We start from the raw sequence: 12,650 nt of genomic DNA on the forward strand, positions 1-12,650 counted from the left end.
ACGGATGAACTTGGACAAAACCAAGGTCATGTTCAATGAACATGTTCTACCGGAACCGATTGCGATACACGGCGCCGTTCTCGAAGTTGTTCGGAAATATGTATACCTCGGGCAGACATTGCAGTTAGGTAGAAACAACTTTGAGGACGAGGTGAATAGGAGAATTCAGTTGGGTTGGGCTGCATTTGGGAAGCTACGTCGAGTCCTAACATCGTCGATCCCACAGTGCCTAAAGACAAAAGTCTTCAATCAGTGCGTCCTACCTGTCATGACTTACGGAGCCGAAACGTGGACACTGACGGTACGGCTGGTCCACAAGTTCAAAGTCGCTCAGCGGGCTATGGAAAGAGCTATGCTCGGCGTTTCTCTGAGGGATCGCATCAGAAATGAGGTAATCCGTCAGAGAACCAAGGTCATCGACATAGCCTACCGAATCAGCAAGCTGAAGTGGCAGTGGGCTGGCCATATTAGCCGAAGAACCGATAACCGTTGGGGTAAACGAGTTCTAGAGTGGAGACCACGCCTCGGCAAACGTAGTGTAGGACGTCCTCAGGCACGGTGGAGTGATGACTTGCGCAAGACGGCTGGCAGGAGCTGGATGCGAGAAGCCGAAAATAGATCTCAGTGGCGTGCACTTGGAGAGGCCTATGTCCAGCAGTGGACTGCGATAGGCTGATGATGATGATGATGATGATGATATAATAGTAAAGAATTTTATTAAAGTAATTGAACTTTATTGAGTAACGTTAACGCTAAAAATCTTAATAAACAATAAGTACCTTCAAGAAGAAAACTTTTCTCTTCACCCCAGCGTAAAATCAACTAAGTGCAGTACACAATCTATAATAAAATCTAACAGCTCCTCGGAAAATGTTCAACTTTGCAAACTAGACAACCATGCGCCGTATTTCTTAACTATCCAGGTCACAATACATCTCGTAGAACCCAACCCGTACATTGTTATCGAAGTTACCTATCTGCGTTTTATCGTTTTAATCTTTGGCTCCAACAGCCGTAGATAACCCGGCCAAATGTAGAGGTAATCTCGTCTCTTCCCGCGTCAGTTTATTACGGGGTACAGAACGACCTATTTTATCCGGTCGGGTTGTAATCTTGCAGGGCATCTATTGTTATAGTAATTTCTATGAAAATGGTTTTGCAAAGAATTTTTGCAGAGTTTTTAAACTGCAGTTTTGAATGGTACGTACGTTAAAAGATTGTTTATTTGTGATACTGTCAAGGAGTATTAAATGAATGGAATGAACAAAAGTTGCTTTGCTTTTGCTTGCAGATTATCTCATGTGATTTAATAAATGCCCGTAGTAGGAAGAGTTTAAAAACTCCTTGGCATATAATATGTGAACTTAACACTTGTGCTTTTTTACGTAGAAAATGTTTAGGTAAAACTTTAATCAAATGTTTAAGTATGCTAGACTAGGCCAAACTAGCTATGTACTCATTTAAATCAGTTCACTACTTCTTGCGTGAAGTCAGAGTTACTTTAGAATATTTGAAGTCGGTAATTATGATTTTATATTAGGATTAATTAACCTAAGTGTTGATCACAGCTTATTTTGACTCCAATTGTTCATTTCTCTTTGATTTCCCACAAAAAGGGTTCAAACAGGGTTCTAAATAAAGAAGTTCACCAAGTTCTTTTGTTTATTGTGTTTTAAAGAAAGAAAGAAAGAAAAACATGGCGAAGTGAATGAACGCCTTATCTTAAAGGTAATGAACACAAAAGATTGTTATTCTTTTAAGCCTTAAATTAAATATGTACTGTATTAATTATATACAATTAAAACTGAATACTAACATAATGGAGATGAAACATTTTTTGTTGGTTTGTTTGTACCTACACTCTTCTAGAAAGCTATACTCTGCCAAAGTAACATGGACTATATTTTATCCTGGTACAGGCAGTAGGTTCAACGGAGCGCGGGTGAAACCTCAGGAAAGGAGTCTAACGTCTCACCATAGACAAAACATAGCGCACTGTACTTATTTCTAAGATCTTCGTTTTATATATACCTATGTCTTACAAATAATAAATGACTTTACAAAACCAAAAGAAAACATCATGGAAATATAGACTTTAAAACTTTAAAAATATGTCCTGCAAAGCTGGCTGATCTTCTTAGAGAGAACAGCCGCTATGGCCGATAATATAATTGGCTTGGATGCCGATATGAGTCAAAAACTAATTTATCGTCTTACATACCAACCATTTTGTAAGTCAATATTAGCTATTGTTCTTCAATTCGATTTATTCAGTTTATTTACCAGCGTAAGTACAATCAAAAATCGATTAGCAATTGTTGGCGTTTTAACACCGGAACAAACATTCGTGTTCGTACTTAATTTCTCTTTGATAAGTGCTGATTTATTGGTATTGTACTAGCAGGTAGAAAACGTGGAAACGTGAAAATCATTTTGTGAATTTTACAAAATGAGACTCCTCTCTTACCTCCATATATCGCCAAATTTAATCTCAATCGGCCCAGCCGTTTTAAAGTAAGACAGAGACAAATAACTTTCGTATTTATAATATTGGAGCTCTTTCAAACTATATACCTAGTTGATTGACTAAAGACAGAAGACTTATTTTATATGAGTTGGTAGGTACTTATGTAGTTTCCTCAAAGTTACGGGCCAAATCTATTGAGACAGAAAAATTAAAGTTTCCAAAAATATTACTATTGACACAATGCTTTGTTCAAATAAACATTGCTGCCCAGTATATTTCCAAAATTAATCATACCACTTGAAGTATCGAGCCCAAAACATACATATGATTAATAGTCACGTTTATCACTACCTACAAGACATTACCTATTTCTTTAATCAATACAAGAACAGGTGTAAGTACACAGTTTTCGTGTGTTTGTGAATCTATCGCCTATGGCACTGTGTATACAGTGTACTTATGTACATACCGTATGTACACAGTACACACACTACACACGCTTTTCTTTCGGATGGCGACAAACAAGTGACATTCGGGTGCTACTTCATTTACAAGCCCCGAACCACGGAGAAAGGAAAGATAGCGGAGATGTTATAAGGAAGGTAGGTCAGGCGCCTTCTTGTAGGTCAAGCAACGTACGGGAGGCATGATCAGTTGCTAGAACTAAGGAGACGTTCGGGTTTCTTGTGAAATCAAAACTAATCTGTCAAAGATTGGTCTTGATTGATTTTGTCATGAAAATAATGGGTCGGTTCCATAGAAGGCGTGTAAGGGCAGAGCTAGTAACGTCCCCCAAACACCTATATTTTGTTTGACGCGCTATTTTCTTAGGAGATTTTGCGTTATGACATCTCCGGTAGTCATTTGTTCTCCATGCCCTGCACAGTTGCTCAAACGAGCAGTTTTTTTTTGTTATCTAAGTTAAAAAAGGCGTTTAATTTATTCGAATTGGTATTCATATTTTACTACTGTTAAAAAAATACGATATTAGCTTTCCTTATATGTATTTAGGTAGGTAGCTAATTATTACACATTACAATTAGAACAAGAAAGAAAGAAATTAAACGCCGCTTAATTTATGATAACCGTTTCGATTAACTATTTATTGTTTGTTAAATTCGACAACATTCTTATAACACTTATTTGAATGACGTGATTTGTAATCGAGAGTCAGTCAGAATAGAAGAAAAACAGAAGGTCAATTAAAATACTTTACGAAAGTCTCTTCGGATATACTTTTCTGTAGATGGTAATAGTGACTGCTTAAGTTCAGTTCTCCTCGGGTAACTTTGCTGCCCTGAAGCTGATGTCTACCAATTAACAAACATATATACGATAGTAAAAATGTACCTACGAATAAAACAGTACTGAGTGTCTGCGAAGAGAAACCTGACTAACTTCAGTCGGGTTAAACTTTGGTGCTGTGTACTTAAAGAAACAATACGTTTTATTTCTAAGAAAGTAACTTTTTAGTTAAAAATATTTAATTATACTACAAAAAAAAAACTCTCTCTGTTTCCACATGAAAAATGTGTTGTAGACATTAAGTAAAATTCACCAACAGCCTTGTTCCAGTGTCGTCGTGGAACATACAGCCTATTATGTATGACAAGAGTTTTGGCGAGTGCATACCTAACGTTACAGTGATTTCCCTAGAGAGTAAACAGGTGCTACACCTTTGTACAAAGAGTTTTTGTTAAAACCTAATTTTTGAGGAGATCAAAAGTTTTTTAAACTAGGTACCACAAAATAATCTAGTCTTCTCTTTTATCAAGATACTGGGTTCCACCCGCGGTTTCACCCGCGTGCCAAGGCAATTTCTCCATACACCGGGATGAAAAGTAGCCTTTCTCGATAAATAGGCTATGTAGCACTAAAATATGTTTTCAATTCGGTATAATTCCTGAGATTAGCGCATACAAACAATCTTATTTACTTTATTAATTTATAGATTGCCTATGAGTGAAATATTTATTAAAATCGGAATTACAAACACATTACATTTAGAAATTGGAGATACTATTTGAGTCGGTCAGAACATTTACTTAAGGAAAGATACACATATTAGCATCAAAGTTTTCAATCATAAACGGGTAAAGTGAACCTTCTTAATTCCGTCATTCCATGGTTTCAACCTTGTCCAAAACCAATTAAAACAAAATAAATTACCTTCATTAATAGAAGTGACAAATCAGAGCAAATTATAAATAAGGTTCCATGTAATTTATATAGAATTGCCTGTATTTACATTTTAAATGGCACTTTTAGTTTATTCTTGATATATAGATATCTATGTTTCGAATTTAATGGTTTCGAAGGCGCTTGCCCAATGACATTGATGAATATTTTTCATAATGATATGTTAATAGGATGAAATTAATTTTAAACGGTTTTGGGTTTCTGATATAAATGTGTTTGCTGATTAGCCTCATGTGGTGTTTGCTTTGATTAATTGTTATTGTACATTGGTATTTGCGTTTTTAATTTATTTTTTTTACGTGGTAATAATTCAGGATGCTTGTGAACTGATTGAATTTTAAAGAGTTATCTTTGTATATGGAATAACAATCAGCGGTACCTAGCATTTACATTTTATTATATTTTTTGTAAAAAAATATTGTGTATTTAATTTTTTATAGATGTGATGTTATGGCATATATTTTAATAAAAAAACGATATTTAATATTGCGGAAAATTAAATCAACTAAAAGAAATGGTAAAAAAACGCGGCGTTTGGCCCGCCCGTCTGCCCAATAGAGTTCGATAGCCGAAAGTTTGTGCGTGTAATGTGAATTCTTCGCTCCATCGCTTCCTACAAGGCTGTGTGCACACTTTACATTGAACTGTGGAATATTAACGGCTCACTAAAGAACCTTAGATACCGTACTAGACTATAGACTGTACGAACTTTTACAAAGAAATATATACTTTTTTTTTAGATATCTGCCCATAAAATTGCCAATTTGTTGATATAAACGCACGCCTTCTTCTCTGTATGCAAAAATCTTTTAAACAGCTTTTTCGTAAAATTCATAATAATGGCCGGAAATAATTGCTACATTTTTTATCCAATTTATCCTACATTCATGTCATAACCAGCACATTTCAGCGTTCTTACGTATCCTCCGTACATAAGGCTGCACTTACATGAGGCGTTTTAATCAGGCGTTTATTTAAACTGCGGTTAGATATCTGAATAAACTCCCAGGTGTATGCTGTATGTGTGTGTTAGCTTTGTCAAGCCTTTGTTGTGGTATTTCACGAGTACTCTGTAAGTTGTTTGTTTGTCTGTGTGCGTGTGTGTGCTTGTGTCACTTGAGTGGTTGTCTTTGTATTTTAGTGTAATTATGTAGTTTACGTTCCAGATAACTCGCTTAGATAAATCATTTAAAAGAGGTAATCATTTATATTGGCAACCACGAAAAATGGCGTTCAGTATCATATTCAAGATTTATTGGAACCAGACAAATTTATATTTTATATGATATATTAAAAATTAGGTGCATGATTCCAAAAAAAAACGGCCAAATGCGAGTCGGACGCACGAAGGGGTCCGTATCAGTATTTATAAAATGGACAAATGAATCACGTTTGTTGTATGGGAGCCCCCCAAAATATTCATTTAATTCTAGTTTTCAGTATTTGTTGTTATAGCGTAACAAAAATACATCATCTGGGAAAATTTCAACTCTCTAACTATCACGGTTCTTGAGATACAGCATGGTGACAGACGGATGGACGGACGGACAGAGGAGCGAAAACAATAGGGTCTCGTTTTTTACCCTTTGGGTACGGAGCCCTAAAAATGAAGAAGTGAAGGGAGGAGAAGAACCCGCGCGAAATTCCTCGTTATTACTTTATTTAAAAATGATAATGATTTTACAAATGATAATATAGTACCTGCGTATACCTTTCCTAAAAAAGACCTAAAACTCCGGATCGAATGTTGTTCTAATAACATTTACCCACAAAATACCCCTGCGTCCTTATTTTAGGACAAACCGACCCCAATACCTGAGAAAATGGCCTTTTTAAAGGTCACTGTCCCTACTATAGTTAAAAATAAAACTCGTATTGTTCCTACTAAAGAGATCTCTATTTCAGGATGTGGGTAGTCGTAAAAGGTGCCAAATAATGAAAGGAACTGGGAATGGCTACCTTTCACTCTTAATTAATTAAAATCTCTATAAATACTACTTGTGAGGAAATAATAGAGTAGAATAGAATAATGTGTCGGTTATTAATTACTTTTATATGTTTATTTTTATTCTGAAATACATAAGGTGGATTAAGATTAATTGTGTTTTTCATTTCTAGGACATTTATTGAGGGATATTTTCACGAAAAACTTTTCTGTAACTGCCTAAAGTCCATATTTCTGCTGAACTGGAGTTGAGTTATTTTCAATTTGTCATTTGTACCAATTGGTCACCAACTATTTTTTCCATATACCAAATCCCAATTGGTCATTCGAGCAAAATAAATAATTTAATATTTAAATTTTGAGTTTCGTTTCGTCACCCGCATAAAATTTCACGTATCAGAGTACCGTCAGAAATAAAAGTGTTAGAAGAAATTTTAAATGAAAAACTTCAATGTAGGTAAAGGTTTTAATAGCTCTCATATAAATATAATAAAATTTACATTAAAACACAGGTGAAGACAACATGGGCATGTGATTCGATACTTTTTGTACCGGCTACAAAAGTGCCAGGAGCCCATAACTAGCAAAGAGATTGTATACATAAAAATATGTAATAATAATAATAATAAGCCCCGCAGGGCATCTGAGGCGGATGACGGGGAGTAGCGACCCCGCGGGGCTATATATCCGAGTGCTCCAGGGAGAGTATACTGTCCCCCATCTCCGGCCTGCCGGAGTGAAGCATGACGGGGGATAGGTCTCCCGCCTCTTGGCTTGCCTTCATCGGCCGGTCAGAGTGGAGTCGCTAGAGCAGGGTTAGCAGCCCACTCGGAGGGTAGGTGCCTCGTGGTAAGTGGCGAGTGGGCCGGTGATGCTGGACCCACAGGGAGCGCGTGATCTGCGTTTAAAGTCCGCCGAGGTATCCTCACCCTTCAGCCGCTCATGTACCTGTTGCCCTCTTGTTGCTATTCAGTGACTGATTCCCGAGGGCCCAGTAAGTGAGTTGGCGAGTCTCCACCTGCCATTTTTACGTGTGCAAACATTGTTATCGGCAGGTGCCATAGTTCCCATAGTCTTCCCATTCCTAGTCCACTAACATCCCATCACAATAGCCCAAGTAGTTTTCCTCCATAGTTAGCAATAGTTTAGCACAGAACCGGGGATTGTCCTTGGGTACATTTCTATAGTGTATACGGGGATAATCGTCGGTTTTGTGTCGCCATTTCATTAAAGTTGTCTCAAAAGGGCTTCAGCGTGTTGGCTTCGGCCCCACGTTCGCCTCCCAAAAATCCGGGACTCTATAGTCCCGAGGTCTGGCAGAGACATACAAAAATAATAATAATAAGCCCCGCAGGGCATCTGAGGCGGATGACGGGGAGTAGCGACCCCGCGGGGCTATATATCCGAGTGCTCCAGGGAGAGTATACTGTCCCCCATCTCCGGCCTGCCGGAGTGAAGCATGATGGGGGATAGGTCTCCCGCCTCTTGGCTTGCCTTCATCGGCCGGTCAGAGTGGAGTCGCTAGAGCAGGGTTAACAGCCCACTCGGAGGGTAGGTGCCTCGTGGTAAGTGGCGAGTGGGCCGGTGATGCTGGACCCACAGGGAGCGCGTGATCTGCGTTTAAAGTCCGCCGAGGTATCCTCACCCTTCAGCCGCTCATGTACCTGTTGCCCCCTTGTTGCGATTTAGCGACTGATTCCCGGGGGCCCAGTAAGTGAGTTGGCGAGTCTCCACCTGCCATTTTTACGTGTATTTATTACATTGTTATCGGCAGGTGCCATAGTTCCCGTAGTTTCCCCATTCCTAGTCCACTAGCATCCCATCACAATAGCCCAAGTAGTTTTCATCCATAGTTAGCAATAGTTTAGCACAGAACCGGGGATTGTCCTTGGGTACATTTCTATAGTGTATACAGGGATAATCGTCGGTTTTGTGTCACCATTTCATTAAAGTTGTCTCAAAAGGGCTTCAGCGTGTTGGCTTCGGCCCCACGTTCGCCTCCCAAAAATCCGGGACTCTATAGTCCCGAGGTCTGGTAGAGACATACAAGATAATAATAAATGCGTTTAAAGTCCGCCGAGGTATCCTCACCCTTCAGCCGCTCATGTACCTGTTGCCCCCTTGTTGCGATTTAGCGACTGATTCCCGGGGGCCCAGTAAGTGAGTTGGCGAGTCTCCACCTGCCATTTTTACGTGTATTTATTACATTGTTATCGGCAGGTGCCATAGTTCCCGTAGTTTCCCCATTCCTAGTCCACTAGCATCCCATCACAATAGCCCAAGTAGTTTTCATCCATAATTAGCAATAGTTTAGCACAGAACCGGGGATTGTCCTTGGGTACATTTCTATAGTGTATACAGGGATAATCGTCGGTTTTGTGTTACCATTTCATTAAAGTTGTCTCAAAAGGGCTTCAGCGTGTTGGCTTCGGCCCCACGTTCGCCTCCCAAAAATCCGGGACTCTATAGTCCCGAGGTCTGGTAGAGACATACAAGGTAATAATAATAATAAGCCCCGCAGGGCATCTGAGGCGGATGACGGGGAGTAGCGACCCCGCGGGGCTATATATCCGAGTGCTCCAGGGAGAGTATACTGTCCCCCACCTCCGGCTTGCCGGAGTGAAGCATGACGGGGGATAGGTCTCCCGCCTCTTGGCTTGCCTTCATCGGCCGGTCAGAGTGGAGTCGCTAGAGCAAGGTTAGTCCTGCTCGGAGGGTAGGTGCCTCGTGGTAAGTGGCGAGTGGGCCGGTGATGCTGGACCCACAGGGAGCGCGTGATCTGCGTTTAAAGTCCGCCGAGGTATCCTCACCCTTCTCAGCCGCTCATGTCCCTGTTGCCCTCTTGTTGCTTTTCAGTGACTGATTCCCGGGGGCCCAGTAAGTGAGTTGGCGAGTCTCCACCTGCCATTTTAACATGTATTTAATACATTGTCATCGGCAGGTGCCATAGTTCCCGTAGTTTCCCCATTCCTAGTCCATTAGCATCCCATCACAATAGCCTAAGTAGTTTTCATCCATAGTTAGCAATAGTTTAGCACAGAACCGGGGATTGTCCTTGGGTACATTTCTATAGTGTATACAGGGATAATCGTCGGTTTTGTGTTACCATTTCATTAAAGTTGTCTCAAAAGGGCTTCAGCGTGTTGGCTTCGGCCCCACGTTCGCCTTCCAAAAATCCGGGACTCTGTAGTCCCGTGGTCGGTTAGAGACATACAAATAATAGAGTGGAGTCGCTAGAGCAAGGTTAGTCCTGCTCGGAGGGTAGGTGCCTCGTGGTAAGTGGCGAGTGGGCCGGTGATGCTGGACCCACAGGGAGCGCGTGATCTGCGTTTAAAGTCCGCCGAGGTATCCTCACCCTTCTCAGCCGCTCATGTCCCTGTTGCCCTCTTGTTGCTTTTCAGTGACTGATTCCCGGGGGCCCAGTAAGTGAGTTGGCGAGTCTCCACCTGCCATTTTAACATGTATTTAATACATTGTCATCGGCAGGTGCCATAGTTCCCGTAGTTTCCCCATTCCTAGTCCATTAGCATCCCATCACAATAGCCTAAGTAGTTTTCATCCATAGTTAGCAATAGTTTAGCACAGAACCGGGGATTGTCCTTGGGTACATTTCTATAGTGTATACAGGGATAATCGTCGGTTTTGTGTTACCATTTCATTAAAGTTGTCTCAAAAGGGCTTCAGCGTGTTGGCTTCGGCCCCACGTTCGCCTCCCAAAAATCCGGGACTCTGTAGTCCCGAGGTCTGGTAGAGACATATAATAATAATAATAAATCTTTATTAGGCATCCCAGAGTATACAGTAATAATTTACAATGACAACCGCACTAGGCAAAGGCTGTATCGCGGCTATCAACAATACGGTTTCCTTAAGGACTAGTGAGATCAAAATACAAGTACAAGACTGAAAGTAATTATAACAAACAGACAATGTGTGTGTTTGTGTGCGAGGTGTGTGAGTTTGAGGGTGTGTGTGTGTGTGTGTGTGTGTGTGTGTGTATAATGTGCAAAAAATTTACATCCTCTTACCGTGTGGGTTTTAGTAGCTCTTCACAAACAAGAAAATAAATATAAAAAATTAACAAAAATAATTTGAATATAGTCAGCAGTTGTGTTGCACATACTGCAGTTTTTTTTTTAATTGGACCTTGTTCGGATAAAGAGAACGTTTCAGTTCAATTATCTTCTTAAACTTCTTGTTCTCCATACACTCCTCCACCACTTCTTCCTCCATCACACCACACACACATCCATACACTTCTTCCTCCGAGCCTTTTTCCCAAACTGTGTTGGGGTCGGCTTCCAGTCTAACCGGATGTAGCTGAGTAAGTGCTTTACTATCCATGCACAATTGAGAAAATATATTTATTCTATTTATGTATATGTGCTTAAGTTTTGGTCACAAATTGTGCTATTTACTGCACAACTCACATGCACTTCCAGGGCACTCAACAACCAACTAATACCTAATGAAATTACACCACATGTTTTTTTGCTAATACCGATAATAGTAAATAGTTACTTACACAAAACAATATAAACCGGACCATACTTTGCCCCTTCTTCTATATTTTGTCTCTTTCTAGAAAACAAAAGGCTTCTGTTTTATTACCTGATTTTATGTATAAAATAAGTTATACCGGGATTTTCAAAAATTGGTTGACATACATAAAATACAATTCATCGACATGGTAAATTGGTATACCTATTTATCTACAATTAGTATATAAAACGTAAAATCCTGAAACTCTTGACTGCTTATACTCCTGTAAGTTATGCGGTCCTAGTACATGGTGGACAGTTCCATGGACACTCGTTGATTGGTATATTACTCATCTGATTTATGCAATCCTGGTATTTTGGTTTTGGCCGTGCGTTGTGTGACGCCGTTGAAATCGCGATTTTATTAATAGCGTCTTGCCATATTCGGAAAAAAACATAACCAACGAAATTAAAAAAAAAACATATAACAACATTGTAAAGCTTTTCTTGTTGACAGTACTTTTTACAAAATAAAGTACGGATGACGAATTGAGAATAAGCAAAATAAAATATTTTATCGAATGACAAACTGGGACACGTTTTTTATGGATGCCAAATCACTAAAATGACGAATTGGGTATAACTCCTGGAGTTTACTGCAATGTGCTCGCCACTTAAAAATGGGGTTTCTATATAACTTATGAATACCTCTACATTTGTACCTCAATCTAACCCTTCAATAACAAAAACCCATTCAATATGCAGTACCAAATAGAAATAAAATTTCTTACATCAGATATCCAAAAAAATATCAAAAAACCACCTACAATTTCTCCCAACCTCCCAAAGAAACATTATCACACAAAAAGATGTCTTTATCCAGAACTTTCTGCTTTCCCAACAGAATTCTACCACTTAGACGTCCAGACACGTCGCAGCTATCAAAATTACTTACAGTCGTAATTCCGACTAACCACTTCTAGTAGAATGTTCTTTGGATATATATTTTTCTTGAAACTAGGATTATGAACTTTCGTCTTTACCCTTAAGATTGGATTAAAGTGTTGGAGTTGGGGCATTTTACGATATTATGTATGTCGTGTTTTATGTTGATGATTTAATGGTGGAAACTTTCTGTACGTTTGTAGCCTTTTCCTTTTCAAATTATTATATTACAAAAAGATTTACATGCACACTAAAGAAATCACAACCTATAACCATTGGTACTTAACTTACGAAATCACCTGCCTAGACTTTTTCGAACTGTGTTGGATTGGAGTCAGCTTCCAGTCTAAAGGAATGCAGCTGGATACCAATGTATTATGTACCTGGAGAGACCTTCTCAACCCAGTTGCGTGAACAATACCAATTGGTGAGACTAGTTGTGAAGTTTTCTGGCTTCTAACTACTCATAACGTCTGCCAAAAAAGTGCAAACGACAGTAGCAGCGCCTTATATAAAACGGTCACTCATCCTAGGACCGACCACGGTTTGTGAACGATCGAGTCGAGGAGTTACTTAGTCACTCGCTCCTGTAGTAAAGTAAAGTAAAGTAAAG

The sequence above is a fragment of the Helicoverpa zea genome, chromosome 24 (genome assembly GCF_022581195.2).
Source record: "Helicoverpa zea isolate HzStark_Cry1AcR chromosome 24, ilHelZeax1.1, whole genome shotgun sequence".
In the NCBI taxonomy this organism is placed as follows: domain Eukaryota; kingdom Metazoa; phylum Arthropoda; class Insecta; order Lepidoptera; family Noctuidae; genus Helicoverpa; species Helicoverpa zea.